Here is a 23,903-nt window from a genome sequence, read left to right as displayed (position 1 = left end):
ATTGGCAGTCATTCGTGCATTCAGATATAGTTGAATTTGCCTCTAGGGAGGGGAAGAAAGGCAAAGAGAGCTATTGAGGTGGGAGGGTCTGAACAAATTAGTTTTTCTCTCTCTATCTCTCTCTCTCCCTCCCTGCCTGCCTTCCTCCCTCCCTCCCCCCCTCCCTCTTCCACTCTATTGCTAATTCACATGTGGGCACAAGTTACAGGTTTCTACAGTCTGAACAGCTTGAATAATAAGAGGGGAGCATTCAGGGGTGAAGGTTGAGTCAAGCAATATCCATGAAGAGTCCATCTTCCATGGCAGTCAGATGCCAAAAATCATCACAGAAGGTGAAAGTTACATCAAAATAATGGCCTTTGAAAATGTTCAGCGGATCCTAGAATAGCTTCTGCCACTTCAACGAAGTGCCAACATTTTGGTATGTATTTAGAAGTCACTTCATACAAAAACAAAAAAAAATGTTCCAATGCAGAGTCACCCTCATGCTCAGCTTAGCCAGGAGCTCACGCAGTGAGGGGCTATTGAAGATTAGACTGGAGGATGCAAAGCGAGTTGTTAGCTGGAGAGATGGCTTAGCAGTTAAGGTACTTGCCTACAAAGCCAAAGGACCCAGGTTCGATTCCCCAGGACCCAATTAAGCCAGATGCACATGTTGGTGCATGCATCTGGAGTTCGTTTGCAGAGGCTGGAGGCCCTGGTGTGCCCATTTTTTTTTTCTCTCTCTCAATCTCTAATAAATTTTAAAAATATATTTTAAAAAAAGAGTTGTCTTTCGTCCCAGGGGTCCACTACCCATGCTGAGTGGGGTTGCGGGTGGAATTGCTCCCTGCATCTATACGGCGCTCCCTCTTCCCCTCCCGTCTCCAAGTGTAAGCTGGGCATATGTGAAATAGCACCATTCATCAACTCAGTGCCAAAGAAAAGGGAATTATCTTCCATTCTTTCCCGACAGTATCTCCTGATCTACAGAGAGGGTTGTTTGACTAGCGAAACAAAGTTATCTGATATAGAACCAGAAAGACCCTTCATCCTGTCCTCCAAAGGGCCAGGCTTCAACCAAAGATAAGGAGAGAGGGGAGAAAGGGAGGAGGAATAAGTGGGAGAGGGTGAGTAGGAGAAGGAGAGCTGCTGCCTAGATCTAGAACAGCCTGGCTGTTGGGTCTGCACGGTCACGGTGGTTGCCTCCCTAGCTCCAATGCTCCTGGGGAAGCCTGCCTTACTCTGACCTTGAGAACCAAATGATGTGTCACGGCTGCACAATCAAAAGTTATCACAAACCTTGGGATGTTTGCAGGTTGGATTAAAATATCTTAGTAAGCTCATCTTTGAAGACTATATTGATAGAGCCAAAAAAAAAAAAAAAAGTATATCGTGTTTTATCTTGACTGTCAACTGAATTGGACTGAGGGACAACTGGATTGGTAAAACATGCCTCAGATGGTGTTGTAGGAGTGTTTCCAGAGATTACAGCAACTGAGGGGGGAAGATCTGCCCTGGATATGGGTAGCAACATCTAACAGAGGGGTCTGGATGCCAGGAGGGAGGCAGCAAGCCCTGATATGATGTCTCTTAGCACGCCTCCCCTGCCTCTTGTCCACCACGGGGTGAGCAGCTCTGGTCCGCCTCACGCTCCGCGCTCTGCCTCACCGCAAGCCGGGGCAGTGGAACCCAGTGACCATGGACGGAAACCCTGAGCCAAAATAAATCCCTTTACTGAAGCTGTTTTGCTCAGGAATTTTGTCCGGGCAAAGGAAACCAGGCAAACACAGCACACGTCATTAAAAGTCACAAGACCCGGGCTGGAGAGATGGCTTAGCGGTTAAGCGCTTGCCTGTGAAGCCTAAGGACCCCGGTTCGAGGCTCGGTTCCCCAGGTCCCACGTTAGCCAGATGCACAAGGGGGCGCACGCGTCTGGAGTTCGTTTGCAGAGGCTGGAAGCCCTGGCGCGCCCATTCTCTCTCTCTCCCTCTATCTGTCTTTCTCTCTGTGTCTGTCGCTCTCAAATAAATAAATAAAAAATTAAAAAAAAAAAAAGTCACAAGACCCTTACACCAGGGTACAAAAGAGATGAAAAAGAAAGGGGCTGATGCCACAGATAGCCCCTTGAAGGGCATGTCACCGAGACAAGATCCCCCACTTGGCCACAGTGTGTAAAGCTTTCAACTATGTCACAATATTGTCAAGATGGAAACTGAGACTTTGGGCAACACTCCAGTTCCAAACTTTGTAGTGACAAGCAGTAGAATAACAAACAGCCTTAAAAAGGAAGACGATTCTGACATAACAACATCACAGGCCAACCTTGAGGGCATTGTGCTAAGTGAGACAGTGACCAAAAGGCACTACGACCGCATACATATGAGAAGTCAGAATCACAGGGACAGACAGACAGCCAAATAAGAGCTGCTAAGGGCTGGGGATGAGGGAATGGACAGTGATTGTTCAACAGGACCATGGTAGTTGGAAAAATACACAAAGCTAAATGTTTGAAAAAAATAGGAACAATGAAGCAGAGATCTTAAGGGCAAAAAAAAAAAACAAAAAACATAATGACTGAGCTGAAAAGTTCATTAAAAAGCATCAACGACAGACTCATTTCAACAGAAGAAAGCATTAGTGAGCCAGAGGTAGAACATTTTCAATTATCCAGTTGAAGGGGAAAAAAAAAGACTAAAGAAGTAATAAAATAAAGGGGGCCTACAGGAAATGACAGGAAAATTCTAGAAACTAAACACTTGCATACATAAAAGGAGGTACATAAGGAGAAGAGGGAAAACACATTGAAATAAACACAGGCTAAAAGTTCTCTAACATTGGGCTGGAGAGACGGCTTAGTGGCTAAGTGCTTGCCTATGAAGCCTAAGGACCCTGGTTCGAGGCTCAATTCCCCAGGACCCACTTTAGCCAGATGTACAAGGGAGAGCATGCGTCTGGAATTCGTTTACAGTGGCTGGAGGCCCTGGCACGTCCATTTCCTCTCTCTCTCTCTCTCTCTCTCTCTCTGCCTCTTTCTCTCTCTGTCACACTCAAATAAATAAGAATAAACAACAACAACAAAAAGTTTTTAAAATTTCTCTAACATAGGGTTACAATACAACCTTCAGATTTAAGAAATAAACAGGTCACCAATAAAATCAATCCCAAAAAAGGTGTCCATCAAGGCATATAATCATCAAATGACTGAAAATCAGGAACTAGAAAAAATTCTGAGAGCAACAAAGGATAGAAACACACCATATACCAAGGAGTTCAGCAGAGGCTTTTCAGACTGAAAGAAAGAAACTAATAATATAATCAAAGCGCGAAAGGGAAAAAAAATGTCAAGAAAGAATACTTTACCTATCAAAACCACCTTTTATTTATTTATTCATTTATTTATTTATTTATTCATTTGCAAGGGGAGAGAGAGAGGAGAATGGGAACACCAGGGCCTCTAGCTGCTGCAAACAAACTCCCTCTGCATGTGCCATTTTCTGAATCTGGTTTTGCATGGCTCCTGTGTAATCAAACCCAGGTCTTCAGCTTTGTAGGCAATCACCCTAACCACTGAACAATCTCTCCAGCCACAACACTACCTTTCAAAAATAAGGACGAAATAAAAATACTCCCAAGCAAAGAAATACTGAGGGAATTCTCCACCACCATACTTGCCTTTTAAGAATTGCTAGAGGGAGTTTTTTAATAGGAAACCAAAGGCTTCTAATTAATAACACAAAACCTACAAAAGGCACAAAACTGATTGGTATAAGTAAAACGGATCTTTATTCAGAATGCTATTGAACTGTAATTGTGGCATGCACAGCAGTCTTTCCTCCCACCACAATGATTAAACAGAAAAAAAAAAACTTTTAGCATTATCTAGAGCAGAACTAAATGGTCAAAGAATATTCATAAAATAATGCAGCTTCTGAAATCAGAAATGTGAAATGTCTGAGAGGTCTGTGCTTAAGTTGTCATCAGCTAGTGTCAGATATTCTGTGAAAGACTCGTGATGACCACAAGGCTAAAATCTTCAGCAAAAGCACAAAACAAAAATAGAAAGGATACAAAGAATACCATTAGAGAAAAACCATCAAACCACAAAGGAAGATCATAACAAAAGAGGAACTAAAGTATCTATAATACAACCAACATTGAACACAATGGCAGAAGTAAGTGCTTACCTACCAATAATTACCTGAAATGTAAATTTATTTTGAAGTCCCTATTAAAAGACAGAGTGACAGAATGGACAGAAAGCAAAACCTAACTGAATTCTTCCTGTAAGAAATTTGTCTCACATTTAAGGATACCAATAGATTGAGGTGTAGGGTGTAAAAGATAATCTACGTAGTGGAAAATGAAAGTGATCAGATATAGCTAGATTGACAACATGTAAAAAGGAACTTAAGTCAAAAATGGTGAAAGGAAGCAAACAATAACATTATACAATAACAAAGATGTCAAGTTATAAACAAGGTTCAGTAACTACTATACCTACATATATATATATTCAACTTTGGAACACAAAAATATTTAAAACAAATACAATAAAAGTGAGGGATTTCAATACTCCACTTACAACAATGGACAGATTAACCATGCATATATTCAATAAAGAAACACTGAATTTGAACAATACTCAAACCAAGTGGACCTATCAGGCATACACAGAACACTCCACCCAAGAGCAACAGAATGTGTGTTCTCTTCAAGTCACATGGAGTATTCCCCAGAGTCAATTATGAGTGAGAGCTCAAAACAAGCCTCATTAACTTTAAGAAAACTGAAATTATACCATATCCTTCCCAATCACAATGGCATCAAACTTGAAGCTAATAACAAGAAATTTTGGAAAATTCATGAACAGATTTAAAAAATGGAAGATACAGGTGATCTATCCATAAAGAATCATGAAGAATTAGAAGATCTGAGCAGATCAGTATTGGCACATTAGTAAAGGAAGAGATTTATTATTAATGAAGTTGCCCATCAAAAGAACACCCAAGATCTGAGAACTTCGTGACTGAATTTTACCAAACATATAAAGAACAGCAATAAAAATTTCCCAAACTATTGAAGAAGGAATACTTCCGGACCCTGTGAGGCCAACAATAATCTTGACATAAAAGTCAAACAAGGACATTATAAGAAAAGAAAATTGCAGCCAATAGCATTGATGAACATAGATGTAAATTTCCTCAGCAAAATACTAGGCAGCTATATACAATGGCACTGAAAAAAATCATCCACTATGGTCAGTGGCGTTTGCCCTGAGTTCAAGTCAATAGATGTATCATACCATGTAAAAGAATGAAGGTGAAACCATATGATGACCTCCTTTGATCCAGAAAAAGCATTTGACAAAATTCTCTGCAAAAGGGTAGCCTCCCATGGCAATCTGTTTAAAAAAAAAAAAATAAGCTCTTCATCCATATCCTGTGAAAGGAGACTCCCTTCACTGAATGGTGTTGGGGAAACTGCATACTCACATGCAGAAGATTGAAAGCGGATCTCTATCTCATACCAAAAATCAACTCACAATGGACTCGAGACTTGAACATGATACCTAAAACTATAAGAACAAATAAATATATATAAGAAAAGTCACACAAGATTGGTCCAGGCAATCTTTTTTTTTTTTTTTTTTGCATTTAATTCCAAAAGCAAAAATGGGCGATGGGGAATGTATGAAACTGGATAGCTTCTGCTTTGCAACAGAAAGCACAACGGGCTGGGAGAAAAGCCACACATTCAATATGAAGCTAGTGTAGAAGACTGAGAATCCAAACAAATCTATAACATGGAGCTGGGTGTCCACTGTCCTTTCCCACCTGGTTGGGAAACTGAAGCAGGAGGGTCAGAAGCCCAGGAGTTTGAGGCTAGCCTAGACAAAAAGCAAGCTCCTTCCTCTAATTAGTTAATTCATTAACTGAATGCTGGGACTGTTCCTTCATCTGCATTGTCACGCCCCCTATTTAACAAGGGCTTTCCTGTCCTCCCAACTTGAGCGGCACTGAGTGCTGGGGCCCTCGAGGGCTTGGACTGTCTATGGCGTCCTGTGCATGACTGTGTGCGCATGTAAGGGACACAAAGAGAGAGACCGAGAGATCCCATCAGAAAATTTCAGTTTCTTAAAGACAAGCTTACTTACTGGGCTCTAATTTATGTCAGACACAAGCAGGGCCCCGGGTTACGGCAAGCCTAAACTGTCTGACATGAAGGCCCAGGCTATGGACAGGTCGCAGCAGCCTGAGCTGCCAGTCACATCTTGGGGACCAGACCGGCAGGGGAGCTCCTCCCCCCCCATTTTGGGGGGGTTGCAGTGAGCCAGGAGCCTCCCCCCATTCTCAGTGGTCACAGTGAGCCTGGACCCCTGGACAAACTCTCAGACCCCTAGATTGGCAGGAAGTAGGGCCACTCCCTCTCCAAGCCCGGGATACCTGGACATTCAGATAAGACTTAGGCTTTGCTCACGGCCCTGTGACCTTTGGCCAGTTGCTTAGGAAACTGCTTATATGGTGTCAGCCGGCAGCCTCCGCACAGCCCCTCCCCCGAGACCCTCTTCCCACCACTACGTGGGTCACCTGACTCCCTACATGCTGGAAGGAACGTTCCTAGGCAAGCAACCTTTGAACTCACCAACCCCCCAGGACCTTCTTCCCACTCTATATCAGATGCTTATAAACTCATTTCCCTATTGAATAAACGGAACTACTCCCTGAAGATGTCTCCAAGGTGGATTTCCCGTTACGCTCACAGTCACTCAAGACCCTGCTCTCCATGGTTGCCTGGACGCCTTCAGGGAACCACAGCCCAGAGGATCCAGGGACCCACAAATTTATATGCACTGGGATGAAAATATTTAAAACTGCAGTAGTGTTAGTTTTAAGAAATGCTCACCCATGGGTTATCCTGGTATAATCACAGATATCATCAAGATTCAAAGTGCTTCTACCACCCCCAGAAAAGCTCCCCTGTGCCCCTTCTGGTGAATATCTCATGTGGCTCCTGAGGCCACCGCACCCTCCAGACACCACAGCTTAGCGCAGGCCATTGCCTGACTTCACGTGGAGGAATGTAGGGGAGCTCCCTCATGTTGCGTGCAGCATGGTGTCCGAGGCTCTTCCTCACAGTTGGTTTATTATGAGTTCACCCCGTTTCCCTTGTCCCCATCCGAGCGACTATTGCACTCAATAGATTCCCTTAAGACTGCCTTCCAAGTAAGGTGGGTGTCATGAGGCTGGGACACCAACACTCGGGGGGCTCAGGCAGGGGAATCATGAGTTTGAGGCCATCCTGGGCTACATAAGAGAACTGTCCCTCCAAAAGAGATGATCTTAAGATGAGGTTATTATTATCAAATTGTGCATTAAAAATGAGAAGAGTTGCTTGTTGCTTGCCACCTTATTCTGCAAGGTAAAGAGAAGGAAGACTGTTGTTCTTTGAGTCAGACCCTTGTCACAGCAGTGGCCTTCGAAAAGGGCCTCAAGGGGACATACCAGTAGCCAATGTCCAAATCCAAGGGAAGTGGCACTTCCAGATCAGATGGAAACAAACAACCAAAATTTATGGCTTAAATCAGACATGAATCATTATGGTGTTTTCAATAACGCTTCCCCGGGTGAACATTACATTTAAAAGTAGGTTCATTTCATTTTAAGAAAATCAGGTTAATAAAGCTAAATTTACAGCATGAACTATTTTTTAATTACCTTGCAACTACAGCAATTATGCAACCTAATAATCAATGGAATTAGATGGAAATCTCTCTATATATATATATTTTTTTCCTGCTGAAGTCTTTGTTAAATAATGAATGTAGCTATATATACTGTTCTGTGCTTTCCCGAGTTTTTGACAAACTCTAAAGAGAAGGTACATACATGGAAGTTTGATCATAAACGACACTTGAATGAATGAAAGCAGAAGAAAATTATGTGGGGTGTAGAGGATGTTTCTAAATTGCCTTTTCCCCAAGAGCAGACCCAACCGCACTGACCAGATTCTTCATTCTACTTCTCATGCTTACTTGCCACCTCCTCCTTTATTATTATTATTATTATTATTATTATTATTATTATTATTATTATTATTTTGCTTAAGTCTAGTGTGAGTTTTACCGAGTTTTACCCAAGTGTTGTGGCACAACACTCAAACAAGAGGCTGAGGCAGGAGATCATGAGCTCAAGGCCAACATGGGCTACGCAGTGAGACTCTGCTCTGAACAGATCAAAACCAAACTGGGTTCCAGTTTCCTGTAGGTTTGACTACATTTGGACTTCACCTATACTTACTGTCTTAATATGAAGCCCCCTGCCCTTCCCCCCACCTCGTTCTGCAAATAAGAATCTTCGGGGATTATGCATCCGAATGTCACATTTCCAAACATGTCATGAGCTAAACAGTCCCAATCACAAGCTTCAAAGCTAGAGCTTCTAATGGGGATTTGAACTTACTAATCCTTCACTAAGGTCTTCGAGTATACTCAGCTGCTCACGGAGCCAGGCTTTCCATGAAGACCTGCTTGGCTGTCATGCATGTGAGTGGCAAGGTGTCATTCCATCAATGACAAGGAGCCGCAGATCAGAGAGAAGAGGAGAGACACTCTAAAAGTGCTTGCAGTATAAACTGCATACTTTCCAGAAACAATCAAAACAGAAGAGGTGAGTGGGCAAAACAGAGAAGAAACAAATGCTCTCCGTGCTCCAAACCAACACAACATGCCACAGAGCCGATGTGCTAGGGCGGCGGTGTGAACGCAGGCAGAGGAATGGCAGGGCCTGGCATGGAACCGGAGAGTGGACCAGAAGCCGGGTAGCATTCCAATCGTGGAGCCCAGTTCCGCCAGCCATATAGAGAGCTGGGGGAAGCAAGGCTGCCCCTCATGGCTTTCTCAGCTGGTGACAAGGCCACCACTCTCTCTAGGGGCTCCCAGCAGAGGATTGCCATGTCTCGAGCACAGGCCACTTTTGCCACCTCGAAAGACAGGGCAGTGTTTACGGGTGGCTCTGTGCCATGTTGGGGCATGAGGCTTTATTATTAATTCCCACATGTGCTCAGGCAATAAGAATGACATATGAGGGTTTCTATTTTTAGTTAATTAATTTATTTATGAGCAGAGAAAGAGATTGAGGGAGTATGGATGCCCTAGGGTCTCTTGGTGCTGCAATCAAACTCCGGGTGTATGTGCCACTTTGTGCATTTGCCTTTCTGTGTGTACTTGGGAATTGAACTCAGGACAGTCAGATATTGCTAGCAAGTACTTTTAGCAGCTGAGCCATCTTTTCCAAGTCATGGGTGGTGTTGCTGATGCCACAGCCCCAGTCTGATAGGAAAGCGTCACCCTGAGGAGCAGCTTAGTGACAAACTGGGCAAAATATTTAAAACAAAACAACCACATCAGGGTGCATTTTAAGTCCTGGCTTTGCCCATGAATACCTGTGGTGGTTTTACTCTTGGACTAGGGTCATCAGGTAAAATACAGAAAGCATCCAATCCAATGAAGAACTCATATCAAAACAAATGAGGTTTTATATAGTCAAGCTTAAACTAAGCAATGACCCATTGCTTCATTAAGTTCAAATTTAGCTGAATATTTTATGCTTATAGCCCTAAGTAACACATCCAGGTGACGGTGAGGATGAGTGACAACCAACTGGTATGAGGTGCATTCAGTATCGTGCTGAGGCGTCATTGGCATCAAGGAATTGTGAGGGCAATGAGCTTAGTGACTTTCCTCCTTCCTCCCTTTCTGCCCTTTAGCCACTTATACATGTTGAATTTCATAGAGCCTACTGTGCGTGTCCTGATGAAACACTTCTTTCTCACCTTAGCAATCCTAAGAAGCTGAAACTGATGTAGAAATCTAGAAGTAGATACTGTTTGCTGTTCATCTCAAGTTGTCTTTCATATAATTTTCCTCTCCTACACCCCCTTCCAAATCCTGTCTTTGGCTACCAAACAGCATCCCTTGGGTCTTAGAGCTGGAAGGTACAAGCAGAGAAGGCGTGGCCTACCTCTCATCTATTGCCCCTGCTTTTGAAGGGGCTGGGGAGGGAAATAGGACTGATGTAAGACTTCCGCCCCTAAGCACAAACAGGCCCTGCGTTCCTTCAGTCTGTCCGTCCAGCCACCTTTGAGCAGGGAATCCCGTCCACTGCCGTAGGCACACACTTCCCCACGGCTCCTGCTGCATCCAATATCCTGCCTTCCAGTGTATGGGCATCAATAATTTTTATTATGTCATCATGCATTTTAGTGTGTGGATGGCTATTATGTTTTAGAGGACCCCATTTAGATTTATGGAGCAAAAGAGAAAAGTTTTTCTAAATGCTGTCTAATTAATCTGAGTGCATTTGTATGCCCATTAAAGTTCACCTGTCCAGGTTTCCCATTCTTCATGATTACAAGGGAGACACGGTACTGGAAGAGGGGCTGCTGCTACATTTAAAACAGAATGAGGATTTATTATCAGGATGCTTTTAGTAATGGCGCAGAGCGAATGGACAGTTCTGTGTGGCAAACCTTTCATGTAATCTATGGAGTTAGAGGTGTCCTTGTTCTTTTGGGAGAAATGCTTCCCAGTGATACCGCAGAGGTCTGTTTGTGCATGGATGTAATGGCCCCATGGAGCTCCAGGAAGGGAAAACGAGGCCATCCTTTAGGTCGCTGGCAAGGAGGCAATCTCTCTCTCTCCCTCTCTCTCTCTCTCTCTCTCTCTCTCTCTCTCTCTCTCTCTCTCTTTCTCTCTCTGATTAAAGATGACAAGGCCATTGTTTCTGGAACTGTGCAGCCCAAGGCCATCCACGGCATTTGATATCATCGGGGTATTGCAGCTCCCTTCTTGCTGCTGAGACAAGCGCCCAATCAGAAACTGCAAAGGGCAGGAAAGCATTTATTTCAGGCACACAGACACTAGGAGAGCTCCATCATGGTGGAAGAAGCTGCCTCGCTCCATCATCCTCCTATAGCAGAGAAAGAGCAGTCGATGCCAGCAAGTACAAGCTGACTCTGAACACCTCAGGCCTGGACTCAAGCCCCGGCCCTGGCGACATACCGCCTCCGGCTGGGCTCCACAGATGGAAGCTAGGAAAGAAGCTTCATCGAAAACACCTGTGGCTGGGGCTAGAGGGGTGACTCCACAGTTCAACGTGCTTGCACACAAAGCCTGGAAGCCTTGGTTCAATTCCCCAGTATCCACATAAAGCTGGACGACACAGTGTGGCACATGCATCTTGAGACACAGTGGCAGGAGGCCCTGGTGTGCCCATTTATGCGATCTCTCTCTCTCTCTCTCTCTCTCTCTCTCTCTCTCTCTCTCTCACTTGTGCATGCACGTTCGCATTGTTGCTCTCTCACTCTCTCCTTCCTCTCTTAAATAAATAATAAATACACATTAAAATATGCCTGAGGCTATGGGGCCATTTATATTCAAACCAGCACATGGGGGGATGGACTTGGAGCCCACAGTGGCTGGTGTCCATGCTCTGGAAATCAAGTGCACAAGCCTTCTCCTTACCTTCAAAGCTGCAGTAACTAACTTTTCTCCAACTCAGGCCTAGGAAAGCACTGCCTACCTTCGGATCCACATCCTGCCAGCCTGCACCCTTGCAACTGGGGAAACAAGAACCTGGTGCCAGATGGAGCCAAGCCAGGCAGATAAACCAGGCCTAGAGGCACCACTCCAAGGGAGACCCCCATGGTGAAAGAGCTGAGTACGCGGCTGCTCGCTCGCTCTCTATCCGACCACCCACAAGAAAGCAGAGTGCTGACCCTGCTGACGGACGCAGCACAGCCTACCAGTGGGCTTGCTGCCTGCCCTGCTCCTCTGGCCAGATAGAGATGCTTCCTGGGAGAGTAGCCTCACCACCTTGCCCCGCATCCATTCTCCCCTATAGGACACAGGTCTGTATCTTCAACAACTGTGACCTTGGGAGTCTGTGCACAGCTCCCCAAACTCTCCCACCCCCTGAGCCCACCATAGCTGGATCTTGTGAAATTCACAGGCACCTTTGAGCCCCAGAAGCACAGACTGAATCACCAAGAGGGACAAGATATGCTAGCTTCAACATGACCCCCACCGAAAGTGGTCCCAGGGCAGGGCACACTGGCTACCACTGCCACCTCTACCAACAGTGGTTCCAGAGGGCCAAGCACACACCTCCCAAGGTGAAGCAAGCTCATGACAATGTTGGGGTGAGCAGGTTTTTCAAAGAGGCCACAGCAAGTGTGAAAACCCTTCTTGGTGACTGAGGTAATGGAGGTTCAGATGAAGAGGATTTGAGGCAACAAAAGGACTTCAAATAGCATGGTCACCAGAGGGAGGAGGTTTCTCCATTCCCAATGCTTTTTCAGTCCTTGCTTTTGCATCCAGAAGAAAGGCTCAGCTGGGAGCGCCTGAGTCCTTCTCGGCTGTTTAGCCCTTGCTGAGAGTGAGGAGGGAGAGAGAGGAACGGCATCCACTTACTATAAGTAGCGTCTTTGCTGGGGTTCACGTGTGCGGTAGGATCTGAAAGTGGAGCGTGGCGATGTGGCTTGAGACACCGCAGTCTCATGGACTGTCGCTGCTGTGACCTTGGGCCCATCCTTGGACAGTCTGACTAAAGTTGGCAAGTGTGATGAGGATGGGAAGGGGAAGAGCAGAGAGAGAGAGGTTCCCTCACGCCACCAGCAAGCAGACCTCCCAAAATTCCCATGGGCAAAGGAACAATGACACAAGGGCACAAAGCTGCAACAACCCAGGCGTGGTGGCGCACGCCTTTCATCCCAGCACTCGGGAGGCAGAGGTAGGAGGACCACTGTGAGTTCGAGGCCACCCTGAGACTACATAGTGAATTCCAGGTGAGCCTGGGCTAGACTGAGACCCTACCTTGAAAAAACAACAACAACAACAAAAAAAAGATAAAATAAGAGCTGCAACAGGGTGGCTGGTGTGACTGGTTGGCACTGTGTGGGCATTTGGCAAGAAGGGAGAGGCACCATGATATAGCCTGTGTCTTTGCCACCTGGCGCATATGGTTTCAGGATCCCAGAGTGGAAGAGAAGGTGGCTGGGAAGACGGAAAATGGGTATGGGAAGTGTTTCTGCAAGCTAGAACCGTAAGCACGGGGTCAGCCGGCCCTGCGCTTGCCACGTGTCTAAAGACAGCAGGACGAAGCTCAGGTGAGACAGCAGCCACAGCGGCCACCCCCTCCCTCAGGAAAATAATTCAGTGAAGCTCCAGATGTGACTCAGCCTAGAATTCACCCCAGACATTGACAGACCTAATGTGGCCCCTAGAACACAGTAGGTACCTTGAATATATTTATGAAATGATTTCTTTAAAAACTGCTGGATATTCAAACTGGCGCTTGGAACTTTGAAGTCAAACAAGAGTAAACTGAATTTAGCCTTTCCCGCCCCCCCCCGCCCGCCCCTCCCCCCGCTCTCTCTGAACTGTATTTCTCAAAATAAATGTTGTAGCAATGGCCTACATGGATGGGAAAGTTCTCCTGCACCTGAGAATCAAAGCCTGTTACGCTAATGACAGCGGAGACTCATTGCCGATCAGCTACACGTTGGCTGGGCATCTTTGAGAGTTGACTAATCCTGGATCCCAGACATCACTACAGAGACTCAGCCCATCTGCACTTGTTGACAGAGATAGCCGGAATCAAGGCAATGCTGTTCATGTTCAAGGGGTTTGGAGGAGGACTTCTGACCACAGAAAGTCCATCAAATATGCTTCTCCCTCTTTAACATGCCCCCGGGGACCCGGAAGTAAATATCAGTGACCTTAAATTAAGATGTAGCTCAACTGTCCAAAAGCAGTGGGTCATCTTTCTTTCTTTCTTGGTCTTTTTCTTTCCTTCTTTCTTTTCTTTGTCTTTCTTCCTTTCTTTCCTTCTGCTTCCTTCCTTTCCATCCATCCCCCTTCCTTTCCTTTCTCTCTTTTTCTTTTTCTTCCTCTCTCTTCTCCTCTCTCTCTGTCTCTCTCTCTCTCTATTCTTTCAGATTGACCTCAAACTTGTTACCCTTAGCTTCTGGGGTTACAGGCCCATCTCACTGCTTTCGGTCTTCCAAATGCTTTGCTAATTCTCACCAAGAAGGTAAGAGGTCCTTGACGCCTTTGCCCCCACTCCATCTGCTGGCCTCCTGCAGACCATGGCCTGGGCTGGAAGCACAGCTTCTGCCTTCTGCATCCTACCTGACCTCAGAGAGATGCCAGAAGGATAAATGTCAGCTCTGCCAAGAGAAGGTCTTAGGAAAGTGAGATGCCATCATTATTAATTATTATTATTATTAATTCCCTGCATTTGGCCGGGATGAAAGCTATTGGTACACTGATAGGAGGGTTTTGGGCTCCAAATAAATAAACATCTTTCCTCTGAGCAGCTATCAGGCCAGCTCCCTCTGGCTGTTAAGTGATGCCCTGCAGTGCAGAGGCAGGCGTGTCACTGAAGGGCTCTGTGAATCCAACCATCCTGCCTCTCCCACTTCGTCAGGGGCAGTCTGGAACCTTAGCCACGTTCAGAACTCTCTCTCTCTAAACCAGTGCAGATGGCTTAATGAAGCCGTAGTTAATGGAATTGATACCACGGGGATTTTTCTCCATCTTCTATTGTTAATATTTGACCTGGCAAACCTATTATTAAAGGGATATTCAATCTGATTATTGTTCCATATGATTGTGTGTGTGTGAGTTCTTCATGCACACTAGGTGTCAAGGGAAATGACGCTGACTGGGTTGGGAGCTTCATTATGTCACTCTTTCAAAGCACCCTTTGCTCCCGAGTATAACCACCGTTCCTATGCGAGACTGTGCAGCCAGGCCCATCTCAGCCCCCCGCCCCCGGCCTTAAGCTCACAGGCTACCCTGCCCCCTGCTTGTACTGGAGGTCCAGCTGGATTCTTGGTCCTTGGGCTCGGGAGCTTTCTTGGGGAGAAGTGGTCTCTGGTGTGAGGACAGTTGCTTTGATTGTTGCTTTGTGAATCACCAAGTTGCTGGTGGCGCTGTGTATTCCTCACCAGCCAGGGCAGAAGAGTAAGCCGGTCACCCTGTTATGCCCGGCCTGTCCTTGGCTACCAGCCTTGGTCCAGCCAGGCGGTTCACTGTTCAGGAGGCCACAGCTTTCTTGGCTCTGCCTTTTCTTTTGCCGGAGGCTCACTGGACCTCGAATGACCCACTCAATCCACCCGCCCAGAGTGCGGCAGCAGGTCCTATTTCTCGCTTGGCCTTTAAAGGTCATGGGCTCTGTCTCCACAGGAAATGGACACAGAGGTCAGGCTGCAGGCTAAACTCCCACCGAACCACCGAAGGATGTGGTCCAGCTCATCACCAACTCAGCCACACACATCGCAGTGGATGTTTGTCAATTACTTCATACTTTCTTTTATAAAGGATCACAAATATCTCATTCTGTGTACTCAGTGTAATCCTGTCATAACTATTTAGCTGTCTCATTGTCTACTGCAGCAGGTATAAAAAACACACAGCCATGTGAAGTAAGGAGCATGACTGTGCATGTCCCAATAAAACTTTACAGATAGTGGGTCAGATCCTTACTTCAGACATCCCTTAAGTTAGGCATATATTTAAAAAGAAAAAGAGAAAAGACAAATATTTCACCATGCACGGAGGCACACATCTATAACCCCAGAAAATCCCAGAATTTGGGAGGTTAAGCCAGAAGGATCTCATACTCAGGGACAGCATGGGTCACACAATGAGACTACCCACTGAAAGGGGAAAAAAAAATAGCCAGGTGTGGTGGCGCACGCCTTTAATCCCAGCACTCGGGAGGCAGAGGTAGGAGGATTGCCATGAGTTCGAGGCCACCCTGAGACTCCATAGTTAATTCCAGGTCAGCCTGGACCAGATTGAGACCCTACCTCAAAAAAATAAATAAATAAAATAAATAAATAAATAAAAGGGAAAGCGAAAGCAAGGAAGGGAGAAAAATCTCAGATATTTTACCTTGACAATATTGGAAGGCTTAATTTGTATTAACTAAAAATACATTAAAATACGTAACTGCGGGATTCTCTGGCAGGTAGGGCTGTAGGAGAGCTGGTCCCGCTGGCTGAGCGGGATGGAGAGTGTTGACAACCCAGACCCCCTCCTTGTCACCGGAGAGAAACACACTGAGTCGGGAGACTTGTTGAAGCAGGATCTCACTTTATTGTCACAGGCAGGTGCTTACATAGCGTTGAGAACAAAGGTGGGGATCTCAGGATGGGGTGAGGTGTAAGGGCCAACAGCATACCGCGACTTTTGAAAGGATTGGTTCTAAGCACGTGCACACACGGGAACTCTAACTTCCTATGCGGAAGTAGCAGGCCACAGGACATTTGGCGCCCTGCTGAGTCATAGCTGGCCAGAGTCAGGTCGCCAAACTTTAGCTAGGCTCAGGAAGTTCCACTAGGCTTCGTGTCGAGGCCTCTCAAGGCCCAACACTTAACTGCTCAACTTTTGAATTTTTTTAATATTTCTATTTATTTGAGAGACAGAGAGAAAGGACAGTGAGAGAGAGAGAGAGAGAGAGAGAGAGAGAGAGAGAGAATATGCAGTCCAGAACCGTCTACCACTGCACAGAAAATCCAGATGCATGTGTCACTTTGTACATCTGCCTTTATATGAGTGGAACTCAAACCCAGGCCACCAGGCTCTGAAAGCCAGTGCCTTTAACCACTGAACCATCTCTCCAGCCCAACTGTCAAACTTTTTACGTTCTCTCACATTTTTCTGAATCCCTGTGGGAAATGCACATCGGATGACCATCAGGTAAACTTGAAGACATCCAGTGGCCTGAGAAACTAATTCCTCTCAGGTTTCATCAGACAGACAGACAGAAAGGCAGAGATCCAATGAAGCAAAGCTTCCATTAGGGCCTCTGCAGCCCTGGCCTGGCCTCAAGGGCTCCTGCCTCCAGGGGTCCCAGCCCAGCTCTCAGGTAATGACAGCCTCCTCTACACATCCTCTTTCCCGATTCCCACTGCGAGGCAGACAGGGCTGCCATCTTGGAGCCACGTGTTAGGCAAGTGAGCGGGCATCGTCACGGAGCTGCAGCAAAGGGAACTGCCATGGAGGTCAGAGATAGAGATGCCTTTTGACAGCCTAGTGAGGAAGGCCTCGCCATGACAAAGGGCCGTCCTACCAGGATTGGGAGGGTGAGAAGGAGCGAGCTGTGCAGAAGGCAGGGTGGGCGTGGCCTAAGCAGAGGGAACAGGTGCAAAAGGAAGCAGGTAAGGACAGGCCTGCCATGGCCGAGAAGCAAGCGGTGGCCAGTAGAGCAAGAGACCATGAGCAAGGAGGAAGAAGGCTGGAAGAGAACTGCAGACCCACCAAGCCATGGCCCACAGGCAAAGGAGGTCAGGCCCGCAAGCCAGAGTCCTGGGACTCAGTTCATGCCCCCCCATTTTTCTCTAGCTGTCTTTAAAACACACTCTGTTGGCCCCCAAGGCTGTGGACTCACAGCTTCTGCCCGTCACTTCTTATGCCTTTCCTCCAATCTTATTTTCTGATCCTTGGAATAAAAATAAGAACATTGCATGGAATTTCACGACATCAAACATAAGGGTACAGATAGATAGCTTGTGAAATTCCCCAGCTGACCACCAGCAGGCAGCCCCCCCACCCCGCCAACCTAATGAAATCTTCAGCAAGGATTATGTCGTCTCCTTGGGCAGACAGTCCAAGTGAAAATAGAGCTGCCACCCAAGTGTCATTTCCACAGACTTGTAGCCCCACAGATATTTTTGATTTCCCAGTAGCTGCCATTAGACAAAATTGAAATGCAAAATGGACAGTACACCAAAACAGATGTTCTTGGAAATCCGATTAATTCTGGGGAGTTTGGGAAGGTTTGGAAGCTGGCTTCCTCAGCACATCAGTGAGCTGAGCTACGTGTGGGTCCCTTGGTGTGCTTGGATGCGGCTTGATTGCATTTCAGATCATTCGCTCAGCTGTAATGCCAGAAAACCAAATGCTGCAGATATCAACATCGGCATATTACATCCGTAAAAGCGCCACGAGCCACTTCAGCGGAGCTGAGGTGTCCTACGAATAATCCCATCTATTTACCCCAGCGCAGGAGCTGACGAGCACAGCCGTGCCCATAGCCGCAGCCCCTCACAGAGTCTCCAAGAGCCACGATGCGGGCGGAAATGTGATGGGGGAGGCAAGCGCATGCATCTTTCTAGACACTACACTCGAGCATCCCAAAGAGACCTTCTGCCCCGGAAAATGGGGGTGTCAGCAGGGCCAGGTGGGGAAACACACAGATCACCCACATCCTTCTGAAAGAAACAGAGGCCAAAACTATGTGGTCTAAGGTCCACTTAGACGTCATCCCAAGCAGGAAGACCAGGAAATGACACAGTCCTCAAGGAAGAGCCCATGGGTGTGTGTGTGCAGAAATCAATGCTGGTCATCATGGTTGGTGGTACCTGCAATGGAGGATTGGGGACATTTTAGCCTCTAAAGGGTCCTAGGGAAGAAATACCTGATCCTTAACACACCTATGTAGCCCTGGGCACACCCAGGGGCAAACTATAAGCACAGCTCAGTGTTAGTCCCTGATTTCCCAGTCTAGCTCATCCATAGGTTCTATGCCCTGTGGCCTCCACCCTCAGGGACCTGGACGTGCCACTCTTTCTGGTTCATGGGCAGGTTACCTACTGCCTGTGGCCTCAATTCCCTGTCCCACGTGGTGAGGGCAAAGATGGAGCTGCCTGCAAGGATTCCGCAAAGAATATACCTGAAGCTCAGGTAATGCTTGGACAGCTGGCCAAGATTGTTGCTGGTGGGTGTGTCTGTGCTTGCATGGCCTTTGATCGCTGACTCCTGAAGAGCCACAGCCCCTCTCTCCTGTCTATCACTGTCCTTTTCATCTTGTGACCCAGTGTCGCCCCTCAGAGAGGCCTGCTAGGACACGGATCTGCTATAGTGCTCTTTACCCACCTCTCTCTAGCCTATCACCTACTTCATGGTTTTAATTACAGCACTTCCCACTAATGACGCCTCATGTGGTTTCTTATTTCTGGTTGGTACTGAACTGCAGAAAAGGATTTGGCCCCTGACACTTGGGGCTATAGGAGATATCACCCCTTTAATCCTTATGTGAGTTTGCAGTCCCTGTACAGTACTGCGCAGGGTTTCTCAGTGGGGAGTGTGATAGTGAGTCTGCTGAACTCCAAACTATACAGGTCTTACCATTTGGGAAAGCAAATCTTAGAGCCCAGGGTTCTCTGCTTCCACATAGAAAAAAAAAAAATGTATTAGCTGGGAGACTTTCTAGAAGCTTCTTGGGGAAGTAGGAGCTTCTCAGAACTGGGGAGGAGGAGGCACATCTCCACGAAAACTAAGCTTTCTACCTATATAAGGACCGCAAGACTCTCTTGCCTGTGGTTTAACTCCGTGCATCAGTCAGCAAAGCTGCGTCAAACTGCTGTAACAAACACCCCTACATCTTCGGAAATGTCTTAGCACATGAACTTGCCTTTTGCTGCATGTCCCAAGCTGTTCAGCCAGAGATCCTTATCATACTCAGCTGATGGAGACTGACTGGGCACTAGGAAAGATCTGCCCCAGTACGCACTGGCTTTGAAGCATCACACAAAGATGACATATACCAATTCCTCCACAGCTCCTGGGCCCCCACATACCACTACAGAGGATGGAAGAGAAACCCATCCATTGTTTAGGGAACAGGAAGCTGCCCACACTGTGGTCATTAGCACAGATGACCATGACCAACACCATTTCTCTGTCACTTTCTACCCTGTAAAATTCTGAGAAGTGTGATAAGGGTTGATGTTATTAAGAGCACATGCTGGGTCCAAGGGCTTTGCATATGCTAATTCCATCAATATTATCCCATGTGGCAAGAGAGGAAACCCACCCAGAGTGAGAGAGAGATGCTAAGCCAATACAAAAGTGCAAGTGGGGGCTGTAGAGATGGCTTAATGGTTAAGGCATTTGCCTTAAAAGCCAAAAGAACCCAGGTTCAATTCCCCAGGACCCATGTTAGCTAGATGCACAACGGGGAGCATACATCTGGAGTTGATTTGCAGTGGCTGGAGGACCTGGCATGCCCCTTCTCTCTCTCTCTCCCTCCCTCTTTCTCTATCTAATAAATAAATAAAAATGAAAGCACAAATGGTAGAACCCCAATCCTGGTAGTCTGACCCTAGGACCTTTGCTCTGGATACTGACCCCTGGACATTGAAGGATGAGTCACTGGACATCTCTTTCTCCTGTCTCCACCTATAATGGGTTCTAATCTTGGGAATTAGCTTCTTGGAGCTTTCTCCACCCCATTTATAAACCTAGAGACTTAATTCCTGCCATGTATCCTGACTCACAGTCAGAAATGGATATTGTAAGCTCGCACACATTGAGAGGTACTACCCAAGCCAGGGTTCTCCAGGGAACCTTCCCCTACCTACCACCATACCCTGTAGGGAAAGGTGACCTGCCTCTCATTCCACAGGTGAGGGAAGAGTTGCTGGTGACAGTCTGCCCGGTGCAGGGAGAGCTATGTCCTGCCAACAATGGGCATCGTTGTCAGGATTTGAGAAGGTCAGGGGAATGGACAGACATCGAAAGCTTTTTATTTTGTCAGCTCGGCAATTATTTACAATCACCGCCATTGCACAACAGAAAGGGCAAATGTAAGACCAAAGGAGTGGAAAAGGTATAATTTCAGAATGAAGAAAAACCACCCTTTAAATTAAGTAAGTATAGCTATCCCCCCACCAAAAAAAAAAAAAAACAGCCATCACTGCCTTCCTCACTTCACGGAAAATCAGGCACCAGCAGCGCAGAGCAGCACCTCCCCCTCAGGACGAGAGACTAGGCCAAGGCCTCGGGGCCGGAAGGCTTTGTGAGAACGGCCAAGGAGTTTCCTCGGGAGTCTGCGAGTGCCAAGAGCCACTGCAGAAGTGCCACAGGGGAATAGCACAGTGTTAGGGTTCACTATGGCCTTCCCTACACCACATCACTGCTAGCCCCTGCCAGAACTGGTTATCTGTGGGTAAAGATGCTCTCCTGCAGACTGGAGAGATGGCTTAGCAGTTAAGCACTTGCCCGGCTCAAGGCTCGATTCCCCAGCACCCACATTAGCCAGATGCAGAAGGTGATGCATGCATCTGGAGTTCGTTTGCAGTGGCTGGAGGCCTTGGCGCGTCCATTCTCTCTCTCTCTCTCTCTCTCTTTAATAAACAATAAAAATAAACAAAAAAAATAAGAAAGATCCTCTCCTGTGTTACTTACACTTTCTGTCACCGTGACAAGTGGGCCTGGGGTGAGGCGGAAGGATGTGATGGAAACAGAGCTGCTCACCTAATGGTAGCCAGGATTCAGAGACGGCAAAGAAGGGGCTGGAAATAATCCTTCAAAGTCCTTGATCTTCTTCCTCTAACTAAGGCCCCATCCTCCACTTTGCCACCCCTCCCAGTGGCCTATTCAAATGTTGATTTCAGGGGCTGGGCAGATGACTCAGTGGTTAAAAGAACCTGTATGAAAACCTGCCACATCTGCCTCCAATCCTTCAGCCACCTACATTAAGCCTGATGGACATTTGTTTTCAGCGGCAAGAGACCCAGATATGCACATGCATGCACACACACACACACACACACACACACACACACACGCACACGCACACAATTTTTTAAAACCGCAAAAAGCAAATTTCAATTCCACAAGTTCGATACTCCATCTAATAATCCCTGGAAAGGCCATCACTGTCAGCACCCCGCTGCCCGGCTTCAACCAGCTCCCAGGTGACTCTCAATCAACTGACCAAGATCAAGCGTCATGGGGCTGAGGCAATGGCTCAGGCAGGAGGGCACTTGTGCTGAGTTTAGATCCCCAGAACCCACATGAATGCCAAGCGTGATGTTTGAACCCCCTGTAATCCTAGTGATCTGGAGAGGGATACGAGGGAATCCCCAGGGTAAGCAGACTTGCTGGAGAGTCCATATGGGTGAGCTCTGGGTTCAATGGGAGGGCTGGTCTCAACAAAATACAAGGAAGAGCAAGTGAAGAAGGCATCCAACATCATCCTCTGGCTACCACTCACGCACACACACGTACCCACGTACATGCAAACATGCACACGTATGTGTATGCCGTACACATACAAAAATATTTTAAGAATAAAAATAACTTAAAAAGAATCACAATCCCCTCACACAGCTGTTTTCTGCCTCCTCTAAGGTCCTAGGCTCATGGTCCTCCTGGAATCATCAAGCTGGGGACATGCACAGCCTCCTTCCTGGATAGTACATGGAATTTCTTTGAAAGAACTCCCCCCATTCCTCTCCTTGTTTATCTGCTCTTGATTAAAGGGCTATAAAGAATTGATGTGCCAAAGCCTTTAATAACCAGGCCCAGTGGACACACATGTAATTTAATGACAGTTCCGGTCCCACCTCTCCTGGCAACAGTGCTCCCAGGGCTGCCGCTTCGATGTCAAGAGTGGAGACAAATGAATGCTCGTAGCGCGGAGCTAACCGCTACCAAGCCCAGCCCCTCAGCCGCCTCTCAGCTCAGCCTTGCACCAATTCTTTGAATCAGCATCCACGAGTCTAATCTAAAGGAGGAGGCAGGGAAGTCAGAGCTGCTTCCGGGGAACTGTGGAGGAAGGCAGGGTCGGCCACAGCTGGTCGGCTGTCCCCTCCATCCACGTACAGGGATCCTTATGCTGGTTGGCATGTGTGTGTGAGAGAGAGAGAGAGAGAGAGGAAAGAAGAGAATGAGTATGCCAGGCCCTCCGGCCACTGTAGATGTGCCGCAGATGCATGCGCCACCTTGTGCATCTAGCTGATGTGGGTTCTGGGGAATTGAACCTAGGACCTCAGGCTTCGCAGGCAAGGGCCTTCACTGCTAAGCCATCTCTCCAGCCCAGCATCCTCAAATCTTTTGCTCACATGCACTTTTCCCAGCAGAGTCCTGCAGTTTGACGGGTCTGTATTTGAACCTTGGATCTGCCATTTGGAAGCTCTGGGGGCTTGGAAACTGTGACTCATCTTGACTGCTGTCTTGATGGTAATAAGAAATGCCACGGGAATTGTTGAAGCACACCTCTGGGTGTGTCTATAGCAACAGCTCCAGGGACAATAAGGCCACAAGGGCTCTGGGCTAATTAATAAATTATTGGATTCACAAAATAATGGCACTATTGGTGAGTGGAGCCTTTGGAGGAAGGAGTTGGCTGGGGTGGGGGTGGGGCATATCCTCGGTCCCTACTCCGGTTAATTTTGTGCTGATGTATATGACGTTTTGTATTGGCTGTTGACTAGACAGGACCTAGCATCGCCTGTGAGAGATTATCTAGACAGGGTCAGCTTCTGGGAGTCCTTGTAAGAAGTCTCATCTTGACTATGGGCGGCACCATTCCACGGGTTGGGATCCTGGACAGAATAGAACGGAGAGAGCAGGCTGAGCATCAGCATTCGTCACTCCACTTCTTCCCTCTGGGCTGGATGTGACCAGCCCTTCCTCAAGCGCCTGCCACCATGCCTATCCCATCATGGTGGTTATAACCTGGAACTGTAATCTTGAATAAAGCCTTCCTCCCTTAAAATGTTTTTGTCAGATATTTTATCCCAACAAAGAGAAGATAGCTTAATGTAACACATGAGATGAATGCATGGTGCTCTGGCTGCTGAATGTGGGTTTACAGCCCACGTCCATGGACAGAAGCTTCTTGATTTCTAACTCAGCACAAACAGTGACCTAGATGGAAGCAGGACTCCACCGGGAAGGCCCCCAGAGTAGAAGTTGTCATTCAGGACAGAAAGGGACATGGTGTTTCTTAGTGACTGGGTTGGGAAATCCCAGCGCTAGGGAAGGGTCCAGATGAACACAGGAACTGGAGGGACCTGAAATGGATCTCAAAACCAGGTTTCAGCAGCAAGGTGCGCAGTCCTGA

The sequence above is a fragment of the Jaculus jaculus genome, chromosome 7 (assembly GCF_020740685.1).
Source record: "Jaculus jaculus isolate mJacJac1 chromosome 7, mJacJac1.mat.Y.cur, whole genome shotgun sequence".
In the NCBI taxonomy this organism is placed as follows: domain Eukaryota; kingdom Metazoa; phylum Chordata; class Mammalia; order Rodentia; family Dipodidae; genus Jaculus; species Jaculus jaculus.
This window is presented reverse-complemented; position numbering follows the sequence as displayed.